The sequence below is a fragment of the Meriones unguiculatus genome, chromosome 3, assembly GCF_030254825.1.
Source record: "Meriones unguiculatus strain TT.TT164.6M chromosome 3, Bangor_MerUng_6.1, whole genome shotgun sequence".
NCBI lineage: Eukaryota > Metazoa > Chordata > Mammalia > Rodentia > Muridae > Meriones > Meriones unguiculatus.
Genome location: NC_083351.1, coordinates 113,503,414 through 113,526,850, shown reverse-complemented (window position 1 = coordinate 113,526,850; position 23,437 = coordinate 113,503,414). Strand labels below are relative to the sequence as shown.

At 36.5% G+C, this 23,437-nt stretch overlaps 1 protein-coding gene and 1 long non-coding RNA gene across 8 annotated transcripts in view; one reads left to right on the top strand and one right to left on the bottom strand.

Annotated features, from left to right (window-relative positions):
• The window catches only part of LOC132653124 (uncharacterized), a 223,589-nt gene that overhangs the window by 199,371 nt on the left and 781 nt on the right, over window positions 1-23,437 (bottom strand). For 3 of the 4 annotated variants that reach the window (XR_009590837.1, XR_009590838.1, XR_009590835.1), the window contains exons 2-4: window positions 18,354-18,484; window positions 17,509-17,713; window positions 12,913-13,046 (exon numbers count right to left, since the gene is read on the bottom strand). This is a non-coding gene — a long non-coding RNA (uncharacterized LOC132653124). Of the gene's footprint in view, window positions 1-12,912; window positions 13,047-17,508; window positions 17,714-18,353; window positions 18,485-22,628; window positions 22,764-23,437 lie in introns of those variants that run through there. The other variant, XR_009590836.1, reaches the window with a different exon arrangement.
• LOC110566624 (cadherin-10) overlaps window positions 22,768-23,437 on the top strand; it is a 203,113-nt gene continuing 202,443 nt past the window's right edge. For 3 of the 4 annotated variants that reach the window (XM_060380428.1, XM_060380429.1, XM_060380430.1), the window contains exon 1: window positions 22,770-23,101. The gene's annotated coding sequence lies outside the window, so the exon portion shown is untranslated. Of the gene's footprint in view, window positions 23,102-23,437 lie in introns of all 4 variants that reach the window. The other variant, XM_060380432.1, reaches the window with a different exon arrangement.

Below are 23,437 nucleotides of genomic sequence, written 5' to 3'. Positions count from 1 at the left end.
TTTGAATGATAGAAATTGAGAGGGATATAATGCCTTCTAAACTAGTGACCTTCCTTGTTGCTGAGACAAAATACTTGACAGAAGCAGTTCAAAGGAAGATTTGTGTTGGCTTATGATTTCTAAGGACACAGTCTATCATGAGCAGAAAGTCAAATTTACACATCTCTGTCCATTGAGACAGGAGTATTAGGGAGACTCCTATTAAAGTTCAAATTGGGAACCAAGCATCGTGCAAGGAATCAGGGACATCTATAACTTTCTAGTGTGTCTCATTTTCAGTTATCTACTTTTGTCAATAAGATCACACAGCCTGAAGTATCCATAGCATTCAAAATGGTTCCATAAACTACTGGATTAAGATTCAAAACATTTGCTGAGGATAGTATCTTAAAGAAAGTCATCTTCTCCTAAGTTTCCACGGGTTCGTGGCCACCTCACATATTAATTTCTTCATTCTTAACTTGATAGTCCCAGGTTATAACCCAGTTCAAAAATGCCAAAATCCCTAAAGGGAATTGGATGAGACATACCGAAATTGTTAAGTCTTTTTGAAACGGAAACAAGTTACTGCAATAGATAATGGCAGAGAGTAAATATATTTACCCCAAAATGGAGGTATAGAACACTAACAATAAAAAAGTCAAATGTAAGATAAACCCAATAAAGCAAGCATTCAGTTTTGTGGCCCTTGGCCTAACATGTGGGACTTGTGTTGCCACCATGTGAACTACAATGTGTGTAGGTAACCATCTCCCTCAGATCTTACTATTTTCACTCCAATAGTTTCTTTCTTGAGCTGGATGCTCTTTTTTTAATTTAATTTATTTTTTTATTACTAGTTACATTTTATTAACTCTGTATCCCAGCTGTATCTCACTCCCTTATTCCCTACCAATCCCACCCTCCCTCATCTCCTCCCTGCCCCTTTCCAAGTCCACTGATTGGGGAGGACCTCCTTCCCTTCCATCTGACCCTGTTTTATCAGGTATCTTCAGGACTGGCTGCAAAGTCCTCCTGTGTGGCCTAGCAGAACTACTCCTCCCTTGGGAGGTGGGGAGATCAAAGAGCCTGCCTTTGAGTTCCTGTCAGAAATAGTCCCTGTTCCTCTTACCAATTGGTTCCCCAAAAACCAATTGGTTACTGAGCTACCACAGGCTACATCTGAGCAGAGGTTCTAGGTTATATCCATACATGGTCCTTGGTGGAGTTTCGGTCTCAGAAAAGACCCCTGTGCCCAGATATATTTGGTCCTTGTGGAGCTCCTATCCTTTCCACATCATACTAACCTCCCTTTGCCGAAGGTTTGGTTATGAGTCTTAGTATCTGTTTTGAAACACTACTAGGTAGAGTCTTTGAGCTGGATCCTCTTAGTGCCTGTGTTTTTTTAATGCCCTATTCTCCCAGGATCACAATTCAGGGCATATACTGATGCTGAGACTTTAGTCTCAAAACTTCACATGTTGCCCTCGCAGTATGTCCAACTCTTAGTAAATCCAACCCTAATCAACTAAGCATTGCTTACACTCACCCCAAAACATTCTATTGTATTCCCACTGTAAACCTAGCTAAAATCATGCTACAGCCTCATTGCTATGATGCTTTGATGGTTCTTCTAATCATTAATATTTTGTTTCCTATACGAATTAATTTCTCCATATCTTTGGAATTGATATATTAAGGAGGTAGGGAACATATAGATAAATTCTTCTCAAGAATTTAGCACACATGATCTCTAGTTCAAATGTAACAGAGTCATTGTTCAAGGCTTAAAATCTCATGAGCACAGTCTTTTCTATCTTCATTTTTAACTTTCATGTCTTCTAAGCTCCCACCAGATTTACCATAGAAACTTTTGGCTACAGTTTTTTCTATCGTGTCTTTCCAAACTTGCTTTTTTTTTTCTCCCACAAACCATTTCAAAGGAGATAAGAACCACACACAGCAGTATTTATCTACAGCTCTTGCACCACTTCCTTGGTAACAATTTTCTCTATTAGTTTTTTTATTTCTAGGAGTGAATGCTAACTATAAGGGAAGAATTGTTTATTTGGGCTTGGAGTTCATTCTGAAGGAGACAAAGCAGAGAGGCTAAATTCAAAGTAAGGAAATCACATGACAAAAGCGCTTCTAAGAATCAGAAATTTTGGCAAGAACAAGCAGGTATTAACCTGCAAAATTCCTTCACCAGTAATCCAATTCTACATTCTTCAAAGAGTTCTAGAGTTGGAGACTAAGTATCCACAACACGGAGAACATTTCAGATTCAAACCTTAGCATCGTAAGATGCAGCTGTTAAAAATTTCCCCTGTAAGAAAGATGTGGATGTATATTGATTGGTTTTGGTATACTAAAATATATGTAACTCAGGGAACAAGAAATAATTTATTTTCAAAGTTTGCTTTGAAATTTGAGGACAAAAATAATAATAACTATTATTGATTATGCTACCTAAATATTGGTTAGCATGTTCAGTAAAATGTTAATAAGCAATTTTGTTTTGATGATTTAAATAGAATAAAGTATAAAGAATATTAGGGAAAGCTCTTTTAAAATATGATCTCAAGGATGTGAAAAATCAATTAAACTTACATATTTGAAGCAAGACATTAAAAACTATTGTAAGGACAGCAGTTTAAAGAAAAGAACATTAACTATAAATTTGAATTAATGTAACCTTAGGGGAGGGAAGGAAGCACTTTAGGTGAAATTCATTCATGTAATGTTTTAATCTGATTGAAATCTCCAGAAGATGAGCCAGAAGTTGGCCAGAAATCAAAGAGAAAGACATTGTTTTAAGAATTTAGCATTAATAAAATAGAGCTCTAAACTATCAGAGGACTGGTAATTGAAGATGTAAGTCCTAAGAAGAAAGAAGTCACCCACAGCAGACAACTCTATATCCTGCATTAAAAGTTTTTTTTAACTCTGCCATGCAGTAGTAAAAGGAGATTTAAATAATCTTACTAGAAATTAACCAAAGGTATGCAAAAAAAAAGCTGTACAGTAGAAAAAAACATAATATGGAACTGTTGCCTTTGGACACTAGAAGGTCTTCGTAAATATGTAAAATCATCATCAAAAGCTTGAAGAGCTCTCCACATGAAAATCATGCCTACATTGAAAAAAAAAAAGCTGTATCAGAAAAGAAGTTAATTTCAATGTATTTAAAATAACAACCAGTAATTTAATTTCATCATAGAGCAAAAGTAAATATGTTTCTGTTTAAAGTAAGAATTCTGGGCTGGAGAGATGGCTCAGAGGTTAAGAACACTGACTGTTCTTCCAAAGGTCCTGAGTTCAATTTCCAGCAACCACATGGTAGTTCACAACCATCTATAATGAGATCTAGTGTGCGGACATACATGCAGAATGTGGTATAATAAATAAATAAATAAATAAATAAATAAATAAATCTTTAAAAAAATAAGAAAGTAAGAATTCTGAGTTTCTGCCACACATTCCGTATAGTATCCTGAATATTGTGGAAAGCGATTAGATTAAAATAGCAGAAGTAAGACAAGAGAAAATACAGATAATAAAAATGGAAATAGAGTTGTAACGTGTGTTACAGTGAGCAAGGAAAAATTCCTAAATGAGTGGTAGTTAGACATATAAAGTTGGTCTCAAGCTGGACCTGTCATTGCTTGGTCATTTCCATTGTTGCCATAGCACCTTTATCCTAGCACATCTTACAGGTAAGACAAATTGTAGGTGGAAGGTTTTGTGACTGAATTGCTGTCCCAATTCCTGAGATGGGTCCAGGATACAAAACAAACAAACAAACAGAATTAACCAACCTGTGTTCATAGAGTCTCAGAGTGACTAAATCTCCAACCAGGCAGCCTGCATTGGACTGACCTAAGCCCTCCTCACGTGCTACAGTTGTGTAGAGTGGTCTTCTCGTGGAACACCTAACAGTGAGAGGCTGTCTCTGCCTCTGTTGGCTGCTTTTGACCCTGTCCTCCTACTGGGCTGCCTTGCCCAGCCTTAATTAGAGAGAAGATGCCTAGTCTTACTGCAACTTTATGTGCCATGGTAGGCTTGCCCTTTTCTGAAGCGAAATCGAGAAGTGATGGGGAAAGACAGAGTATAAGGGAGAGGGAGAAATTAGGGGGAAAGGTTGGAGGGGAAACTGGTCAAGAGCTAAAAATAAATAAAATTAAAAATATTACTACTAATGATGATGATGAAATATAAAGTGGTTCATTAAGCTTATCTGTTCTGATTATCAGGTTTGATATATCACAGCATTGTGTGATACTGTAAAAGAACATAGCCAATCAAACTGAAGTTTATACATGTGGTTAATTTTACTTTTCAGGTTAGAGAATGCTTGGGAATAAAGCTGAAATTAAATTATTTAACTTTGAGTAAATAGATTAGCTTCCATGACTGGGGTGAGGCTCAATTAAAAAAAAAAAACTGAGCAGAAACAAAATATTCTTTAAGCAAAGGAGAATTTTTCAGCAGACTGACATATGACATAAAGACCATAGGCTCTCCAGAATCACCTCTCTGTGGGCCTTTAGGTTGGCTCTGTGTCGTAAGATATAGATTCGCCCCTGCTAGATCCTATGGAAAATTTAGAATGTCAGTATCCAAAATGATTTGCCAATTCCTGTGTTTATGGACAATACTTATGATTATAATGATCATTTAACTTAAATAAAACATGGGTCTAATTAAAGCAATTACGCTTTGCAAAGGATCAAAGTTTCTGGATAGTAGTTTTTAGGACAAAGATGTGGCACATTAGTACTAACGTGTAGTATGAATGACACATTTAAGGAGTAAAAGAGGTATTCTAGGATGGGAAAAGTTCCTCTTAAATTTACCTATTATACTGATGTAGTTGCTAGAAAATGTAAAGAGAGTATAATTAATTTGTGACAGTCTGTAATGTAAATAGTATAAAATATAATGGAGCAGATATCTGGTAAGAGTACAAAGATTGTCACTAAGGCATAACAAAAATGAAATGTAGAAATTATAAAAAAGTGCAGTGAAATTAAGAATTCTAGTGATATGCCCATTAATATAGCATAAAAATCCAGAAGTAGAATCAATTAACTTTAATAACGGTTAAAAAAAAAAAACTTAAGCAAAAAGAAAAGAGTGAAGAAAGAAAGGAAAGGGCAGAAGTTGGAAGAAAGGGTAGTACAGTGATCACTGCATTTCCACATGCAGAGGAAGATGACTAGATTCATATCTATTAGCAGTTATAAAACTCAACAGTGTAAGGCAACAGGCCTCAATTTATGGGTCACAATCTCTTTGAGGGTGAAGGCATCCTCTCACAGGGATTACCTAAGACCATCACAAAAGACAAATATATACATTTTGTTTCATAAGTATAGCAAAATTACAGTTATGAATTTTCAGTGGAATAATTTTATGGTTAGAGGTTAGCCAAACATGAGGAACTGTATTAAAAGGTTACAGCGCCAGGAAGGTTGAGAACCACTGATGTAAGGAGATAACGGAGAATTGGCAAAACAGTTAAGAGTGCTTATTGCTCTTGCAGATGAGCAAAATGAGGTTCTCAGCACCCACATTAAGCACCTTACAGCTTCCCATAATTTCTGGACTTCTCAAGACTTTTCATGCAAGTGGTACACAAAAACTCATACAGGCACAGATGCATATAAACATAAATTAACAAATAAATTTTTAAAACAAATTGAGTTGAAAACTGCAATACAATACCTGAAATTTCAAAACTCTTAAAAATAAAGATGGGTGAAACAGTTCAGGATATTAGAACAGGCAAGGAATTTATGGAAAAACAACAAACAAACAAATAAAAACTCTTAGTAACACAAGTAGGAAAAAATGTACAAACAATAATAAAAATATCAAAACATTAGGTCAAAACTACCTAAGGGAAAAAAAAAAACTTGATTGTGGAGATTATCCATAAAAAGGAAGGAAATACATGTAGATACACAGTTAGACAAGCACCATTTGTTGAAGATGCTGTCTTTTTTTTCCATTGTATGGTTTTGGCATCTTTGTCAAAAATCAGGTGTCTATAAGTGTGTGGGTTTATTTCTGGGTCTTCTGTTCGGTTCCATTGATCCACCAGCCTGTTTCTATGATAGTACCATGCAGTTTTTATAACTGTTGCTCTATAGTACAGCTTGATATCAGGATGGCGATACCTCCAGAAGATCTTTTATTACAAAGGATTGTTTTAGCAATTCTGGGTTTCTTGTTATTCCATATGAAGTTGAGAATTTTTCTTTCAAGGTCTGTAAAGAATTTTGTTGGTAATTTGATGGGAATTGCATTGAATCTGTAGATTGCTTTTGGTAAAATGGCCATTTTTACTATGTTAATCCTGCCAAGCAATGAGCATGGAAGATCTTTCCATCTTCTGATATCTTCTTCTATTTTTTTCTTCAGAGACTTGAATTTTTTTTTTTTCAAACAAGTCTTTGGTTAGAGTGACACAAAGGTACTTTATGTCATTTGTGGCTATTGTGAAGGGTGTTGTTTTCCTATTTCTTTCTCAGTCCATTTACCTTTTGTATACAGGAGGGCTACTGATTTTTTGAAAGACTCTTTCCAGCTGGGTATTACAGCACATGTTGAGACTCATAGCCAAACTTTGGGCAGACTTCAGTTAATCTTATGGAAGAAAGAAGTTGATAGAAAACCTGGAAGGGCAGGAGTTCCACAAGGAGAGCAACAGAACCAAAATATCTGAGCCTAGGTCTTTTCTGAGACTGATACTCCAACCAAAGACTATTCATGGAGATAACCTCGAACCCCTGCACAGATATAACCCATGGCACCTCGGTCTCCTAGTGGGTTCCTAGAAAGTGGAACAGGGGCTATTTTTGACATGAACTCAGTGGCTGGCTCTTCGATCACCTCCCCCTGAGGAGGGAGCAGCCTTACCAGGCCACAGAGGAATACAGTGCAGTACCCATGAGACCTGATAGATTGAGTCAGATAGAAGGGACGGAGGACCTCCGTAATATGGGAAGAATTTTCTAACTCAATAAATCAAGTCTTAGAATTTCAAAGGAGCAGTGGGGACCAGGGAAGAGGCAAAATTGGTCATGTACTGGCTGTTTAAGCACCACAACACTTAAATCAAAGGTAAGTACAATGGTGCACTCTGTAGTCCCATCACAAGGAAGGTGAAGACAGGGGCTCAGACCATAACTCTGCCATTTCTCCAGCTGACAGGGTGAGCTCCATGTTCAGTGCGAATTTCCTATTCGAATAAAATCTTGTAGAGGCTTATTGAGAACATCACATGATGTCAGTTCCTATTTGTGGCATACACAAAAACATACATACATGTGCACATTTACTGTATATCATGTGTAAACACAGACAGGCATACTCACTTACCGCAAACAAACACAAAAACAATAATGAAAAGCAGTCAGTGAATTGGAAAAGACATGTATCACAATATTTACTGGACCAATAACCCTCAACACTAATTATTAGTGAAAGAAACTTAAAACCCAGAGATATTTCCTCATGACGGTGAGGATATTATCAGAAAGATAAATGACAAGTGCTAGTGAGGTGGGGAAAAGGGAACCTTAAATACTTCTGACAGGAGCTTAGTATGGCAGTAATAAAAATAGTATAAGTGATTTCACCTAAAATTCTAAATGTAGAGTTTCTGTTTAAACCAAAAATCCTATTCCAAATGAACCAAAGGAAATAAATCACTTATGTCAATGAGGCATTTGAGATTCCATCTTATTTCAGCATTCTTTGCAGTAATAGATGCTCATCAGCTGATGAACAAATAAAGAAAATGGGGTTTAAATTCCAGCCATTTAAAAGTATAAATTTTGCTATTCATGACAATCCACATGGAACTGGGGCTCACTATAGTGAGTGTCTTAGGGTTTCTATTGCTATGATGAAACACATAATGAAAAGGAGCTTAGGGAGGAAAGGGTTTATTTGGCTTTTGCTTTCTTTTCACAGTTCATCATGAAAGGAAGTCATGGCAGGAGTTTGAAAGCCCTAACTGATGCAAAGAGAATGGTGGAGAGACGCTCTTTTTCCACAGATCCAATCCCCTTGTCTTACCTCCAGTTCTGCAGCAGAATGCCTGTCACAGCCTTCCCATCCCTGTTGCTCCTATCTCCTACAGATCCCACAGATTTTTTTCCTTTATAGCCTTCCTCCACCAAGTCATTGTTTTGTGTGAGTTCCCAACCCCAGCATATTCAAGGGCCACTCAGGTCAGGACAACAAATAAGGTGAGAGGGGATCCACACCTTTTTTTCTACCCCAGGTCTATCACTTCTCAAGCTGATTAGCAGAAAGCCTCTTGTGGTCTCGCTTTCCTCTCTGACACCATTGCTAACGGATCACAAAACTCTTCTCCAACCTTCTTTTCCCCAACTCATCCCAATATGGAAGGCTCTAACATCAGCAGGAATTCACTGGGAACAAACCAGCTGATCAGGGCCAGTAAAGCAGATAAGCCAAATGAAGACCTTCTGCTTCTATTTTGTGGGTTAAGTTGAGGAGTTTTGCTATTAACATTTCTTGACCCCTGTGCCCGGATATATTTGGTCCTTCTGGAGCTCCTGTCCTCTTCAGGTCATACTAACTCCTTCTTCTTTCATATGATTCCCTGTACTCTGCCTAAGGTTTGGTTATGAGTCTCAGCATCTGCTTTGATATACTTCTAGGTAGAGACTTTCAGAGGCCCTCAGTGATAGGCTCCTGTCCTGTTCCTTGTTTTCTCCTACATCCAATGTCCATCCCATTTGTCTTTCTAAGTGAGGGTTGATCATCTTACTCCAGATCCTCTTTCTTGTTTATCTTACTTAGGTGCATAGATTTCAGTATGTTTATCTTATCTAATAGGTCTAATATCCACTTATAAGTGAGTATATACTGTGTGTGTTTTTCTGTTCCTGGGATACCTCACTCAGAATGATCTTTTCTAGATCCCACCATTTGCCTGCAAATTTCATGATCTCCTTGTTTTAAATTGCTGAGTAGTATTCCATTGTGTAAAAGTACCAAATCTATCTGGGCACAGGGGTCTTTTGTGAGAATGTATCTCCAGCCAAGAACCATGTGTGGATGTAACCTAGAACCCCTGGATGTAGCTCATGGTAGCTCAGTATCCAAGTGGGTTCCCTAGTAAGGGGAACAGGGACTATTTCTGACATGAACTCAATGGTGGGCACTTTAACCTCCCCACCCCCACCTAAGGGAGGAGCAACCCTGCTAGGCCACAGAGGAGGACTTTGCATCCAGTCCTGAAGGTACCTGATAAGGTAGGGTCAGATGAAATGGGAGGAGGTCCTCCCATATCAGTGAATAGGAAAGGGGTAGGGAGAAGATGAGGGAGGGAAGGTGGGATAGGGAGGGAATGAGGGAGTGGGATACAGTTGGGATACAAAGTTAATAAACTGTAATTAATATTAAAAAAATAAAAATTTAATTAAAAAACCTGTTCTTGAAAGCTGGGCTGAATCTACACCAAAACCACGTTGGCCTAGGCATTTATGGTTGGTAGACTTTTAATGACTGCTTCTATTTCACTAGGTTATAGGACTTTTAAAATGGGTTGTCTGATCTTGGTATGTATTGAGAATCTGAGGCCAGACAGGATGCAAGGTTGTATGTGTTTAGAAGATTTTTGTATTCATATTTTCTTATGTTTAGGAGAAATGTTCTATAAATATTTGTTAGGTCTATTTGGTTTATAATGATAGGTAGCTCCAGCATTTTCCTGTATAGATTTTTTTTTCTAAGGCAGGTCTATTGTCAAGATTTGGATATGTATTAAGCACTATCAGTGTGTGAGTTTCAACACATGATTTAAGCTGAAATGGCGATTCTTTTTCTAACTTGGGTTCTCTGAGTTTCATGCATAGATGTAAAAAATTGCACTGTCCTCTTAGTGTGTGTGTGTGTGTGTGTGTGTGTGTGTGTGTGTGTGTTTCTTTGATCAGTATTCAGTTTCCTTCTTGGTGTAGTCTAACTAGTTTTGATTTGAAGTCAATCTTATTAAATATTAAAATGGCTAAAACAGCTTGTTCCTTCGGTCCATTTACTTTGAATTATCTTTTTCCATTCTGTTATCCTGAGGTGATGTCTATTGTTGCTGGTAGAGGAAGCAATGACATCTGAGAAGGTGTATCTTAAGGCCAAATAGTACAAAATTGAAACATAAAAATCTATTTTAGTGGAGTCACAATATCTTCTGAAAGAAAGCAGCCACATTGTAGTTACAATTGGTGTACCAAACCAGGACTAGAAGCTGCTACCAATGAGTAGAAAGTTAAAGGCTCACTCTACTGGAGCCCCATTCAAACTGTAGTCTTTCTTTCTGTATTCAAGGCTCTGTGTTCCCCATACACAATTCAAATTATCTCTTCCTTCACCCTCTCTTCTTATCCTAAGTGCAAAATATAAAAAACTAATAATAAAAATCATTTAAACGAACAATTAAAAATGAGCAGGAACTCCTCAGCAATGGCTAGTAGATATCAGACACTTAAGAAGGGTCAAAATGACTGAGAATGCAGGTCAGAGTGCAAATTGAGAAGGAAATTGGAATAGCATTGTTTATATAAACTTGTGTTTAAAGTTACCCAAGTATCATTTCTTTACACCTAACTTAATTCAAAAAAAAAATTATCAGTGAAGATGAAATGACAATGAGAGATCTTAATTTATTATATCTGCTTGTAATTCTGCTTGTCCTTGCTCTCTCTGTTAAAAAATATACTCTTATTTGTCTTAAACACTGTGCATATTTTATTTCTTTAATTAAGAAACAGTGAGTTATCTATGTGTTATGCATGTATGTCTGTATACAGATACATGCACATGAAATGAATGCAGCTACTCACAGAAGGCAGGAGAGGTTATTGAATCCCCTGGAACTTGAGTTACAAGTGGCTAAGAGACATGTCATTTGGATATTAGGGCATCAAACTGTGTCCTTTGTAAGAGCAGCAAGAGCTCCATGACTCGCCAGCCTAGTCATGTAAATTTTCCTTTGGAAGATGAAAAGTTTGCTTTATGATGTTAATGACAAATAAAAAATGACAGTAATGAATAAAAAGACTGAAAACAATCCCACTATGGAATGGGTTTCTATAAAATAATACAGTGTTTTCATAAACAACCTCTTCTTATGGTTTGATTATTTTGTTTTCTGTTTTAATTTAGTATTTTAACTAGGCAGTAATTAAACTGATAACGATATCCACAAATCACATTTGATTGTGCATTTTTTTCTCTTTTTGCTGTCTTGAATTTTATTTGCTTTAATTAAGGATGAGAAATATTGAATATTAAACATCTATATTTAGATTAGTATAGTGAATAGTTATTTATCAATTCTCTGGAAAAAAAAACAGAAAACACAAATTTGTATCTAAAATTAGAGAGCTTCTAATTTAGAGAGCAATTATTTGTGTTGTTAATTGTAAGTTTATTCATATTGTTTAAATATTTCCATTAAATACTTGTGAAATTTTGTCAGTTTTTCAATATCAGGGTTAAAATAAATTTCCACATTTATTCTAAAAAAACATTAGCATACTTTACTATGTAAGTGAATTTATTCAACATACTTATTTCTATGGGTCTCCAAAAATGTGATGTGATATCAAAGAAATAATGAATGAAAAAATCGGTCATTTAGATCTTGTTTTTATTCCTTTTGCTGGTGCTGAATAGTGATTGTGAATCTGGCATCTATGATGTACTTTTATAAAGACATCAAAGATGTAGTCTTTGCTGCATTGTAATAGTGGAGTATGTTTTACTTCATCCAGTGACACACAGTAGGACTAGGATAGTCTTAGAGCAATGAAAAGAATATGTATGCATCAAGTATGTCTGCTAAGCTGGCTCTCTGTCTTGCAGTGGTTACGATGACTCCCTTGATGAACCACTGAATTAGCCAGTGAGGGGTGAGGAGTTAAGTTGGTAAGCGTTTCCAGGCAGCAAATTTGTTTTATCATAAATTTCTGGAGAAAATGTCATTCCAAAACTTGGTTATAATATTTTTCCAAGGAAAGCATCTTCCCTTCTTCATGTCCTTTCCCTTCATCTTTGCTCACATGAGATCTACATCCTTCTTATTTTATTTTATTTTATTTTATTTTTTCTGAGACAGATTTTCTGTGTGGCCTTGGCTGTCCTGGAATTGCTTTGAAGACCAGGCTGGCCTCGAACTCACAGAGATCTACCTGCTTCTTCCTCCCTGAGTTCTGAGGTTGCAGGTGTGTACTAGGCTGAGATCCTTCATCATAAGTTGCAGTAGAATGAAGTTCCAGCTTTCACAGCACTTATCTCATTAGGTCGGGTTACAACAATTTGCATAATTAGATATGCTTACCCCACTAGAGCCTGTGTCTTGTAAAACTGGGAATTAGTTGATCTATTGATTATCTCTACTTTAACCTATACTAAGCAATATCTTTGTCTCATTATAACTATTCAATATATAGTTAGAGAATGAAAATGAAATGCTACCTACAAATTTTACATAGGCCTTATGTAGCCTCTTGCCACTAAATACTGCACTAAACACTGCTGAGGCCAAAGTCCCACATAATAGGAATCCAGTACACTTTATTGTTCTTGTTTACTGATGACTAACAGGTTTATCAATGTGTTTGTCTGTTAAATGTCAACATTGATTACTGTTCAGACATTCACCTGTGAGGGGACCCTTTCAATCCACGGGTACCTTCCTACGGCAGCAGTGCTGCCAAGCAGTCAATAAAGTGATGGGCTACAAAGCCGTGGTTGCAAAACAAAAAGAAAATGTGAAGTACTCTTTTCAAAAGCATTAAGAAATATCAAACATGACAGCAGTCCATTAAACCAAGAGGTAGTCTTGTGAATCTGCGATGGATGCATACACATGCACAAAGCTCCTTTACTCACCAGAAAAGACTTGCATTGTATTGTTTATTTATTTGCTTCTGGATAGGATTGTTATGAAAAATAAAATCCTTCCACTCTTGTTGTTTTCTCTCATGGCTTTCTTTCCTCTTCTTTTCCATTAAGGTCATACACTGCTATTTAGACAAGAAAAGTATTATCACAAGAGGAACCAGAGGAAGGGCATTTGTATGCGTAGCAGACTTCCCTAGTCAATGCAGTCTATGGGAAAGGGGTTAAGGGTCCCACCTCCAGGTCAGTTCTCTTGGCAACTCTGGCAGGACATTGTGATAGCAACTTTCTGTAAGGATGGGCTATATCAACTGTGGTGTTCTCCCTGCTGTGGCTCCTCTTGGTCACAGATGGTGAAATGCAAACCAAAGGTGACATTCATCAGAGTTGTAATACTATATGTTGAAACCTCAAGACTGACTCCTACATTCATCACCCACTTGGCACAATTCCTTTCTCTCATCCCCTTCAATTTACTTTTGGGTATCATTTGTCTTAATTTCTGTCTCTCTCATTAGATGGTTAAACCTTTATTTAGCCAGTGCTGTGATTACAGCTCTCCCCCACAATCTTATAAATAGCATGGTGTTTTGAAATGATTCTGAATATTATGCATAGGTGCTAAAATAATAAGTGATGCATAAACACATATCTTGTTTATAAACCCTGAGCTTTAATTCAGTTTTTCTTTTCTAGATTGCATTAAAGCAATTTGGTTTTTTGTGGATGGGGCATATGGCTTTCAAATGGAAGCTCTCAGAACCATTCTGATATGTTTTAAAACAGAACAGTGACACCCTCCCTGCCCCCACGGTTTCTGAATCAATAGTGTTTAGAAAAGTCCTGATCATTTTTATGTATAAATTGTCAAACAAAGCTAATGTTATTAGCTCCTGCAATACATTTGGTGAGTTATTGTCTATATTTTAAAACTTAGGTAAAATGTACAGCTGTTTTCAGCGGCCATTGAGTGACAATGGTTTGGTATAACCGGGTTCTCAGTATAAACATTAAGAATATTGAATATTCACCAACTATGGCTAGAGAACACTGGCAGACACAAAGGCTAATCTTGGTTGTTAATTTGATTGGTTGGGACAAACTAAGACATGTATCTTTTCTGGTTCAAATAAATAAAGGATATTTTTTTCCAGAGTGGACATAGCCTTCTGACAGTGACCCAGATATAGACAATCTGGAAAAAAAACAAAAAAACAAAAAAAAAAAAAACAAAAAACAGTGAGATTTTGACTAACTGTATTCACTTCTTGATGGTGAGTGCATCAATCTTGTCACTTGTTGCTGTTGTCGTCATTCAGTGAAATTGCAACCCAGTTTCTTTCTTTGGTCTTCCAGTATAGAATGAAATCAATGCCTTTCCTATAATCCTCCATGCTTCAGTCATAGACTGATATTACTAAGGCATATTGCTTCAGATAATGAAATACTATTGGCTTCTCAGCCTCTTCAACATGTTGACAGCTATCATTGGGCTCTCCAGGCCATAACATGTAAATAATCTAATAAATACCCCAACACACACACATACACACACACATACACACACACACACACACTCATTCTATAGACTCTGTTCCTCCAGAGCAATGACTATCAACCTTTCTAATTGTGACCATTTAATACAGTTCCTCTTGTAGCAGTGACCTCCAACCAAAAAATTATGTTATTGCTTCTTCATAACAGTAATTTTGCTACTGTTGTGGATTGTAATGTATATATCTGTTATGCAACTTCTGTTAAGGTCATTATGCACAGGTTGAGAAACATTGTTCTAGAGAACAAATTTATTTCCTCTTAAGTAAAGCTTCAGCAGACTGTGTGTGACTGTTTGTTAATGGGGAGTTGGTGCAGGAGAGATGACAATCAGGAGATTAAAGAACAGACTTCTGAAAAAATGTTCTACCTCACCTTCATTCTCATCATTTCAACTGTAATAGGTAAAGAGCACCATCTAAAAAATAATACCTTATGATGATTGATAGTGTAATGCTGACATAAAATGATGGAAAGAAGTGAACAAATTTGCCTTGTTTCTGATAAATCAAAACAAATTAAAGAAATAGTCATGATTGTATTAAAAGTTTTGTTACTTATGCATAATAGGCTGAATGAATTCAGCATTCTGAAAACCTGGGCTTGTCAAATATTTTCACAGTTGGCAGCCTGTTGCCTTATGGAACCTGCAGTTTCTCTAGCCATGCCTTACTACAGTAAGGCATGTAATACTGTTGCTTAGCAGTTTTCTGTAGGATTAATATCTTCCATTTTTTAAGGAAAACTCCTGCAGACTTGATATTGAGGGGGTGTGAAACAACAGGTGGTTGAAAAGAGAAGTGAAATATTTCAGGGAAGTTAATAAAGTCAAGAAGTAAACCATCCAAAATAGCTTCAGGACGTCCCTGAAAATGAACAGATTCACTAGGCTCCTCTCTCTCTCTAATAATATATAAACAGTAAAAGTGTCTGAGGATTGCTCTCAAAGTGGGTTCCCTAGTAAGAGGAACAGGGACTGTCTTTGACATGAAATCAGTGTCTTATCTCTTTTATCACCTCCCCCTGGGGGTAGGGGGGTGCAGCCTTACCAGGCCACACAATTCAGCCAGTCCTGATGAGACCTAGTCTAGGGTCAGAGGAAAGGGGAGGAGGACCTCTCCTATCAGTGGACTGGAGGAGAGGCATAGGGAGAGAAGAGGGATGGTGGGTGGGACAATTAGGAGAAGGCAAGGGTGGTGTTGCCACTGGAAAACAAAATGAATGAATTGCAATAAATAATAATTTTAAAAAGTAAAAAGAGAAAAGCCAAGATTCAAAAAAGACTCACAGACAAGATCAGGCAGAGGGCACAGGCCGAGATCAGCTGAAGTACCTGGAAGAAACTGACTAGCTGATGTACATGAAAGAAACTCAGGCAAAATGAGTCACTTAGAAGGGACACTCTTTGACCTGTTGAATTGCCTGCAGTCTGTGATGTGGGTCTTCAGTTTCCAGCTTAGTTGAGCTGAAACCTTTGCTGGTATGGGATTTGGTGACTATTTTCAGTTCAACATACAAGTAAAATTCTATATGACATATGTAGCCATTTCTGAAGAAACTAAAGATTTTTCTAAAAACCTAAAACTATAATTATTATATGGCATATCAATCCTAATTACGGTTATGCACGCTAAAGAGTTGAAATCAATGGATTGGAGAGAGGTGCATTCCCACAGCCATGTCAGCGTTGTTCACAGTAGCCAAGATTTTTAGCAATTTATGTTTTCATCAATGGATGAAAGATGAATAAAAGAAACAAAGGAATATTATTTTTAAATCAAGTAAATTGTATATCTGCAGAAGCAAAAGGATGGAAGATGTATTCTGCTAATAAATTTATTCACATGTAGTGTTCTCTTTTGTTATGTTTGGCGCATGTGATAGTCAACACTTGGCAAGTAGAAAAGGCAAATACAGAAAATCTATGGTCTAGGAAATAGTAAATGTCATCTAGGGTTGACTATATGCAGGGAATAGTCCTCAGTAGAGAGGGAAGGGTACTTAATAATGAGAATGAGGCAGATAGAATCTATTTTCTAAAACAGAAGGCTGTGGACTGAGGGCAGTTTCCACAGAATAAAAAACTCACTGTTTATTTCTTACAAACTATATTTATGCAAAGGACACTGTCATTAGAACAAAACAACAGCTTACAGACTGGGAACAGATCATCATCAATCCTGTATCTGACATAGGGCTAATATCCAGAATATATAAAGAACTCAAGAAGTTAAAAAGCAACAAATCAAGTAGTCCAAAAAAATTGGAGTTCAGAGGTAAACAGAGAATTCTTTGTAGAGGAATATCAAATGGCAGAGAAACACTTAAAGAAATGTTCAAAGTCCTTAGTCATCAGAGAAATGCAAATCAAAATTACCCTGAGAATTCACCTTACAACCATCAGAATGGCTAAGATTAAAAACTCAAGTGACAATACATGCTGGAGAGGTTGTGGAGAAAGGGGAACCCTCCTCCATTGCTGGTGGGAATGTAAACTTATACACCCACTTTGGAAATCAATCTGACACTTTCTTAGAAAATTAGGAATAGTGCTTCCCCAAGATCCAACTATACCACTCCTAGACATATATCCAAAATATGCTTAAGTACACAACTAGAACATTTGCTCAACCATGTATGTAACAGCTTTATTCATAATATCAAGAACCTGGAAACAACCCAGATGTCCATCAATGTAGGAATGGATACCATTGTGTAAATGGTACACTTACACAATGGAATACTACTCAGCAATTAAAAACAAGGAAACCATGAAATATGCAGGGAAATGGTGGGATCCATAAAAGATCATCCTGAATGAGGTATCACTAAAGGAAAAAGACACAGATAGTATATACTCACTTATAAGTGGATACTAGACCTATAAGATTGGATAAACATACTAAAATCTGTACACACAAAGAAGCTAAGCAAGAAAGAGGACCCTGGGTGAAATGATCAATCCTTATTCACAAAAGCAAATGGGACAGAAATCAGAAGAGGGGAAAAACAGGAAACAGGATAGGAACTTACCACAGAGGAACTCTAAAAGACTCTGTCCAACAGGGTATCAAAGCAGATGCTGACGCCCATAGCCAAACTTGGGCAGAATGTAGGGAATCTTATGAAAGAAGGGGGAGTTAGTAAGAGCTGGAGAGGACTGAAGCTCCACAAGGACCAAATATATTTGGGCACAGGGGTCTTTTCTGAGACTGATACTCCAACCAAGGACTGTTCACTAAATGAAAACAGAGACAAATTAGATTTAAAACATTATTGTCTACTATTTTTTTTCCAAACATTTCTGTTGCAATTATGTCCTTAGCTGAAACTTTAATTACATCTAGAAAACAGAATTCACTGTTTCACCATTTTGAATGGACTACTAGCCTTAGATAGGTAAAGATAAGAGCATTTTGTGTAAGAATTTGGCTTTCAATCAATGTAAGAATTGGGCTTTCAATCAACATGAAAATCATTAGCTATTTCTTTTCACATTTTTGTGGGAATAGTATTTAATTCATTTGCAAATATATTTATATGCAACCACTAATATTTTTCACCTTAAAAACAGTAATAAAAATATCAAGCTGTGTATGCAATTCAGGTTTCCTCCAAGAAAGTTAAGAATCCAAGAATACAGAGCATAGTACTTTACAACATTGCTACTCTACAGGAACATGGGGGAAGGGGAATGGTTTTATAACCACACGTTTTTAATTAAATGTAATATGTTTTACAAAATAATTGCACACTTTAAACATTGATCTTTAAATTAATTTATTACTTTAGGATGTTATTCAAGAGTACTAGTTACATCATTACTGTGCCTCCTTCAACCCTCCAACTCCTTTCTTTTCCCTTTATTCCCAACTTACTGAGTTCCTTTAGTGTTGCTCATGTGTATATGTGTTTACGATTAACAATGTTGACTTCTTAACATTTCATTTTTGCAAACTTTCATGCAAAATCCATCCATGTTCATCTCCATGTCTCCAACTTCTTGTAGCTAAGCAATGCAGAAATGTGGGATAAATGTGATAAGTGTCAGGACGAGGACATTGGAACACGAAAGAGAATGCTCTAGCAAGTTCATGATTTAATTAATATCATAAATTAATTTTGAATTGAAAAAGGTTTACAGCATGAATAGAGAGAGAAGATTTACATAAAAAGCAAGAGCACATTCAGCTCCAGCTTGTCAGCTCAGGCCCAAAGGCTTGTATCATTGGCTCAGAAATAGTAAACATAAAATTATGCTTCCTCATGGATAGGAGATCCACAAGGACCACATGTATTTGGGCACAGGGGTCTTTTCTGACACTGATACTCCACCAAGGACCATGTATGGAAATAACCTAGAACCTCTGCTCAGATGTAGCCCGTGGTAGCTCAGTAATCAATTGGTTTCCCATAGTAAGGGGAACAGGGACTATCTCTGATAGGAACTCAATGGCAGGCTTTTTGAACTCCCCACCCCCCAAGGGAGGAGTAGTCCTGTTAGGCCACAGAGGAGAACTTTGCAGCCAGTCCTGAAGATACCTGATAAAACAGGGTCAGATGAAAGGGGGGGAGGTCTTCCCCATCAGTGGACTTGGAAAGGGGCAGGGAGGAAATGAGGGAGGGAGGGTGGAATTGGGAGGGAATGAGGGAGTGGGATACAGCTGGATACAGAGTTAATAAAAGTAACTAATAATAAAAATTAAAAAAACTTATGCTTTCTCTACTGTGTGTCTTAGAGCAATGTATATATCTTATATTTGTCTTGTTCCTCATTTGCATCAGTATCTATTTGAAGATAAACAAGTCATTTGGAAACCTGCAAAAGAATCCTCCCCACTCCAGCTCTGATCATTACCTATAATAAAAACAGGTTTAAATTTTCCCAAACTCTACTATCCTGAAAGGCCAAGGAGAAAGGAATTAGGAAAAAAAAAAATGTATCATACTATCTCAGACAAATTGTATTTGTTGCCAAAATATTTCTGGAGAAAGAAGTGGTGTGGCTGCCTGAAGAAGCTTTGATGTCTTTTTATTTATTTATTTGTTCCGAGTTAGGTAGGTGTGTCTTAAAGAATAGGGGCTACTGTTACTTTTATTGTTGTTGGTATTACTGTTACAACAACTTGGAAACTTTTTAGACATTTGGATTAGAAGTTGCTGTGTTTACTTGGTTTTCATGCAATTGAGTCTTTCAAATTTGTAACAAGGCGTGAGCCTTCATACATTATTTTTACTCTAATTATTATTAAAATAAAATTAATTATTACTCTAAATAATTCACTATAATTTTTATTTTTACTATACTTAATTGAAGTATAATTAATTATTATATTAAGGATGAGGATGCTTTTGGTTTTTCTAGTGTTTTATAATTATGATAAAATGTTTTCTTTGTTATTTATATTTTATTTTAAACCGGTATTTAGAAATACTTGTTACATTTCTGTCATATTTTATTGGTTCTTGGTGGACATGATTTCTCACATAGATGATGTTCTGGAGGTACTTAATTTATGTCCTTCTGAGAGAGCTGGCTACACCTCTAAACTTTCATTAATTTACTTCATATGTCTGTACCTGACTACATTACAACTCACTAGAAAAACTCAAAACAAATAGAGCATCTTGAAGAATTTCAGGTGACATAATTTGTAGCATAAAATAAAGAAATGTAGAATAGTATTGTTTAATAAAACAAATCATATTATCAAAGGTTTTACTTTTTAGCTAGTAGATATATTCCTCTTTAATTTTGATTACTAAGGTGCTAAACACTTTGGACTACGATTTTAGGTGTAAGGAATAAAGGAGTTTGGGTATTAATAAAATGTGATAAGTTCTTACACATAAGCTGCCTCCTTCCTTTCTTCTCTTCATCTCTAGCTTCCTGTCCCATCTCTTATTTAAACTTAAGAATTCACTAATATTCTACTTATCATTTACTAAATATAATATTAGGCCATGAAACAAAGTATAATTAGGAAGATATTCTAAATTTGAAATATAATACAGTTGTTTTTGTTTTAAAAACCTAGATGATATATCCTATTGTGTGACACAGGATGTAACAAGTACTGTAACAGTTGTGTCCAATTCAAGTTTATCACTGCTCTTTTTAGCAATGTAAATGACTTCAGAAGTAAATATTTTCCTTGGGTTTTTTATTCTTCTTCAGAGTAATTATGTTTCGCCCAGCCTCCCCAGTAACCCCTGGGACTCAGTATCTCTTTTCCAGTCAGTATTATGCAAGTGATATGAATACCTGGGCCTCATTTTCCAAAAACCCAGCATTGTTTCTCTGTATTTGATGCCTCTTTCAGAAGGTAAATGTAGAATTCTTTCATATAAATTAGTTTAGCTCCTTCACTAAGTTGACAGGACAGAACTAAAGTTTCTGATACATGAAGCAAAGCAATCTTATCAGTTCTCAAGTTTATGTAAGAACAGGTGAAAATTTTGTTAGAAAACTTATTTGATCATATGTCATTGCAGCATAACTTGCAATTATTCAACTGAAATTTTACTTTAGATTTAAGCCTTTGACTGTGTTCTTAGTTATACCCATTCAAAAGTTCTCTGAATGTTCCTCACAGAATACAGCCATTTATTTCAATATGAAAGAAAAACAAATATCCATTAAGAGAATTTTAATCTTCATGAATAGACACTGGCCATAAAATCTACTTAACACTATATAATTGGCCAGTGTAATATGTGACTTGTAAACTTCTCTTATTGTGTCAATGGTAGTATTATATAACATAAATAAAGAAACCGGGGTGATATAAATACACACATACCTGGGAAATACATATTGCTTATTTCTAATTGACAATGAAGGCAAGGGACTTTGGAAAATGTTATGGGCAAATATTTTAGCTACTGCTGTCAGAATCCCATTGCTGAACTTTGATATAGTCGTCACATTTATCTTCATCTTAGTACCTTCATTTAAAATATTTAAGGGAAACTAATTCTTTCCTACTGTGAATAGCATTTAATTCATGAAAATGTTTTCTGTTTTTTTTTTTTTTTTGTGTGTGTGTGTGTGTGTGTAAAAGGGTAATTATTGGTGACACCACAACTTCTGGTACACTAAATATTCCTTAAAATTTAAGTGTGTTTCTTGTACTACCTCATAGTGCCTTTCTTTCTTTTTGTTAGTTTGACTGTGTAAAGGGTCTCTTGGTTGATTAGTCACCAACTGTGTTCTAGGTTCCTGGCATCCTGGCGCATCTTAAAAAAGCAGTAGCCTAGGGAGAGAAATCTGAGTCCTATAGACTTACTGTTTCTGCTTCTTAGCTTAGTGACTGCAAAGGTATTTAACAGCTGGCTAATGCTGTTTTGCTTCTCAATCATAGTTGCTTGCTATTATCTTCATAGTTTTCATAATTTACATATCTGGAATTTATTTCTAGCTGACATTTTCAAAAGGAATCTACATGTAGCCAGAAAAATGCAAAGGTGTTAACTATTTTGTGGAGCTATACTGACATCTTTGGTTAGGTTCTGGTTGATGAAAATTTAATGTAGAGATAGATAAACAGGGAGATGGAAAATTAAAGGGGTTGAGAGGCAGATCCAGAATCACTGATATCAGACTGTACGCTGTTTTGGATATAAATATATTTATGAAAGAAAAAAGTTTAAAAGGCAAAAAATGAGATTGTGTCAGCTCCCAAATCTAAATATTTTAATACTAATTACATATGTAAATTGTTAATGAGACACTGAGATGCAGAGCTTGTATGACTAAACAGACCAAACTGCTCAGACATTCCCAAATGAGGAGTAAGGTGTGCTCCCCTAATGGCAATAAACAACGAATAAAGGTATTTGGAGAACCAAGAAAGTTCACTTGCCCTCAAGGTAAATATTTAAAACCGCCCCCCACACACACACCAAATATTCTCTGTTGTTAATATACCTGATCTGATTGCCATTTGCTTGGCGCTCCGCTTATACTTGTGTTTGGAGGGTCTGGTGTACGGGTGGTGCAGGCATACATATATGTATATGTATATATGTATATATATATATATATATATATATATATATATATATATACATTAATTGTAAGAAGCAATTGCAGAATCCGTGTTTCCAAGATCGTGTTAACAGACCCAGGCGGATTAGAAGGGGCTGATTACCTTAGGCTGGAAACAGAGAGTCTTTCTGCCCTGCGGGGGAGGGGACGCCTTTCATGCGCAGCCCTCCTCTCGGATGCGCCCTCCCTCGCATTCACTTGCAAATCGCTGTGTGCTGGCAGGAGCCGGCACTTCCAGTCTCCAACCTTCCCATGGCGAGTGCTGCAGCTCCATCAGCAGAACCTTTCTCTCCGTGTGAGGAAGGGCTTTTCCCCCTCTTTCCTTCTCCCCCCCTTCCTTAATCAGAATCACTGAATGAAAGCCAATCAGAGAGAGGGAGTTCGCCCCCCGTTTTCTTTGGTTCCCTGCCGTCCAGAGTTAAAAGTGACGCTGAGAGAAAGCTTGAGTTAGACCGAAGTAGAACCAGTGAGAGAAAAATAAGAGCAGAAAACAAACAAAAAGGGGACAGGGTGACAGTCTCTTCAGGGTTATTTGGCTGGAACCAACTTCCGTTTCCCAGAAGCTGATGAAACAAGGTAGGAAGAATTCACCTCTTGTCTTTTAACTCCTTTAAGGTCTTGCCTTTTCTTCCCCTGTCGGGGGGAGATTTTAGGGGAAATATGTTTTTGCTTTTCTTTCTTTTTTTAAAGTTATATGCGTAATTATTCCAGAATCATTACCTTTTAATAAACAAATGAGCATGCAACTCTCTCTCTCTTTTATGAGTTTCCAGGAACAACTGCTTTCAATGTAAATAATGCGAAGCTGGATAAATAATGTATTATGTTCAACAGTGTGGGTCTTGATATGGAGTTTTCGAATTCATTCATTCTTAGCAATTGCTGAAAACATTTGCTGAGTGTAATTAGTCA